This window comes from Dipteris shenzhenensis, chromosome 26, assembly GCF_047967505.1.
Source record: "Dipteris shenzhenensis isolate YYH24624 ecotype China chromosome 26, Dip_SZ_1.0, whole genome shotgun sequence".
Lineage (NCBI taxonomy): Eukaryota > Viridiplantae > Streptophyta > Polypodiopsida > Gleicheniales > Dipteridaceae > Dipteris > Dipteris shenzhenensis.
In genome coordinates, this window is record NC_141621.1 from 25754747 (window position 1) to 25758522 (window position 3776).

Below are 3776 nucleotides of genomic sequence, written 5' to 3' on the forward strand. Positions count from 1 at the left end.
TGTACATCACATTGGCACTGGAGGGAGTGTTAGAATTATTGGCCAGGCAGTGACCAATGTAATTCATAAGTGAGTTAGGGGTACTTTTCCCTCACTAGAGGTTTTTCCCCCTAACCACAGTTAGTGGGTTAGTGTGGTTTTGTCACTTGGACAAAACCACCTCCTCACTTGTAGTCTTTTATCTTATCTATTCTAGTTCAGCGTTTTGCTCTCTGCTCTCTCTTTGCTTCTTGCTCCCAACATGCCAAGTTTTCTAGAGACCATGCAATTATATTGACATGAGATTTTGATGCACGGCTAGAAAAAGGCTCATGCTTATGAGAAGGACCTAGAGGACGGAACATCTGTAAGTCAGATGCCTCCTACTTGTCACGCAATGAATAAATTCATAACAGAAATACTGCAGATAACAGCCCAAAAATATTTTGCTAAAAGCAAGGGAAGGAGCATAGGAATGCCTTTCAACCACTTGTATGACCAGGAATGTAAAAATGCAAATAGTGCCTGGAAAATAGCAAATACAGCTGAAAAAGAGGCCAAAGCTTCAGCATACAAACAGGTGGTAAGGAACACAAAAAGGAATTTTATCAAGAGCAAAAAGTTTGAGAGTTTTGAGTGAGGAGCTAAAGCAAAACCCCAAAAAGTTTTTTCATGAGTTGCATGGCAGTAAAGTTCTGGACAGAGGAAAGCATCATAGGAAGACATAATACAGTTTGTCAAGGACCTCTACGTAAAGATGGGTAAGAGAGAGTAAACCATGACTTTTCTATGAAAGCAACAAATGAAATAATAACAGAGCAACTTATGGGGTACAAGGTAAGATAATTCCTAAGTATCCTGCTGTCAAGGTTTCAAGGTCTAATACTTTGGCAAAATTTCTAAAACACATGATAGACATCAAGACAAAGATAAATATAAGGAGGCACATAAGTAGTTGTCTCAATCTCTCATGGATGAGAGCAGAAAGAAAGGTTTCTGTTTCAGATGTGGTTAAAAATGGGGAGTGGATCATAGTAGGGCATGCAACGATAAATCAGCTCATGGCAAATTGAGTACGATTTTAGAGGTCTCTGAATCTGAGGGTGAACCATCTTCATTTGAAGGGGCTGAAGAATTCCATGACTATGACAAGCACCTCTAGGGAGATGGATGATGAGATTATGTGTTCAAACCGGGATGGTGAATACCATTGTGACATGAGAGCTATGAAAGGCTTTAGAACCTGGAATTTATTAACTTGTTCTTCATAGGTCCTACACAGTCCATTTACACCAGTGGGTAAGCATAGCTCCTACCAGCTTGAAAGTTCTTGTGATTGTTGAGACCCCTACAGGGCAAGTTGGGGGTAATGAGACTGTGAATGATGAAGAAATTGCACGGGACACACAACTGGAGTTGTATAAAATATCTGCAAATGCTTTTAATGATGTAAGCCCTACCAATTTCAGAATCAAGGGAAAGGTAATGGGCAAGGAAGCATATGTGTTGGAAGTCAATGTCCCCACCTCTTAGCCCCCACATAAGGAGGACATAGGGGGCATATGACTGTGAGGGGAAGGGATATGGAGCAGGTCTAGAGCAGCATCAAATGCTGCCTGAGGCGCAGCAGCAGAAAACAAAAAGTCCCACTGGCAGGGCCTATATATAGGCCTGCCCAGGTGGGTCGGCCCAGTTTGTAGGAACCGATTAGCAGGTTGTCGAGATCAATGGGACAACTATCCCCTATATAAAATCTCCTCCTCTACCTCATTTTGCATCAGCCATTGAAGCCTTCTGGGCAGCACGGAGCAGGAGCTTTCTACGAGAGTTCTGAGCCCCTTTTCCATCCCCTTTGCTGGTTGTTTTGCGCTCACTCGTGAGCTTGTTATGCCTGAACATGATATGAGCTCTCTCTATTTCTTTCTCATGAATACACTGTCTATTCTATTGTACTAGGCCTTCATCAGTGAGTTGCATCAGTAACTGTAAAGGAGAGAGCTGATTCTATTCCACTGCATGTGAGGTTGAGTGATTCTACTCGTGGTTTCTAACATGGTACCAGAGCCAATGTTGCAGCTCTAGTTTCCACTCTGAGGGAAGGAGTCCCTCCCTCCACCACAAGGTAACCCCCAATTCAACTCAGGTTTGCACAAAGTGTTCTGTTGTCTACAACAAGTGATTATTTGCATATTTGCAGAGTATATTGCAGTATGTATGGCGGCAAGAGATGGCATCCTATAACCACTCCCTCTTCCTCCACTTCTACTCCTTCCATATTTAACCTTGGAGAGCCCAAGAATTTGGATGGGACAAATTATCCCATCTGGAAAGCGAAGATCTGCATCCATCTGGTGGCTCGGAAATTGTGGATCACAACAGCGTTGGGTCCGAAACCAGCAAACATCAAGGATAAGACAGGGAAAATCACTGTGGATGCAGATGAGCTCGGAGCACAGAAGGACAAAAGATGACCAAACCCTAGCAATGATCATAGGGATGATGACAGATTCTGATATTGCCCACATCCATCAGATGGCAGAGACGTCTATGAAGGCCTGGGCCACTCTAAAGGATCTGTACGAGACAAATAACGCATTACATATTCTCTCTCTCAATCATGAGGTCTTCAACATGAGCATGGATGAGCGGCATATGGTACATGACCACCTGACAAAAGTCAAGGTGGTGCGAGATCAACTTGCCACAGTTGGTTAGAAGTGTGCCTCAAGCCAACTAGCGCTGCTGACACTTGGGATGCTCCCATGGAGCTTCAAGGATTTATAACCATATTACAGCAAGAGAGAGGACCAGCCTCTTATGTTCGAAGAGCTTGGAACCTTATTGCTATTGCTGCAGGAGGAAGCTCGGGAGAAGCGGTTCAACAAAGAAGATGACAAGGCACTCTTGGCAAAAAACAAACCCGGCAAGGGGAGTTGAAACCAGCACAATGGTTGTTATTTCAACCATCGTGATAGAAATGCTTGCAAAAGAATGTTCTCTCTCTCTCTCTCTCTCTCTCTCTCTCTCTCTCTCTCTCCCCCTCCCCCTACCCCTCCATTTTCATAAAATGAAAATGAAAATTAACTAGCATAATAAGAGCAGACACAACCACTATAGTGGCTTATTACAATCACCATATGGATTTTTTTCCAAAAGAATATTTCCTCTCTCTCTCTCTCTCTCTCTCTCTCTCTCTCTCTCTCTATCTATCTCTCTCTCTCCTGCCAATTCCGTAATATGCAACTGAACATTAATCAATTTCCTTGTCTGGCCCTCAACCTTTCAAAAAAGGCAATGTTGATGTGATAGTCCAACTTTTTAGATTCACTATGACTACCATTGGCCTCTTTTGCTTCTATAGCTATTCCTTTGCTCCCCCATAAGCACCTCCTTCTCTGTCTTACTTGCAAAAGCAATTTCCTCGCCAACAAGCTTTAGCCTCATGGATTCAACAATCTTCCTGATTCAATGTCCTAGGCTATAAGGAATAGAGACTTGGTCCATCATCTAAGCTCCACCATCAACCAAGTTTTTCAACATTAAGTTGTTACACCCCACCTCAAGAGCAAGAGCAGAAGAAAGGATAGAATTGGAATGGATTCTTGCCTTGGCATAGCCAAGTGGTTGTAACATAAGAAATAGGAAGAGTCGTGAGGAGAAGTAAAGTTGGCCCTCCCTTTCAAAAGGTGCTATGTATAAAAGCTAGAAAGTTGACTTTTGGTCTTCAGTTGTAAATGTGCAAGTTTGAGGAATAGAAGACTTCCTTCTTTTCAAGTGGTGTTGTCTATGTTTTTGAT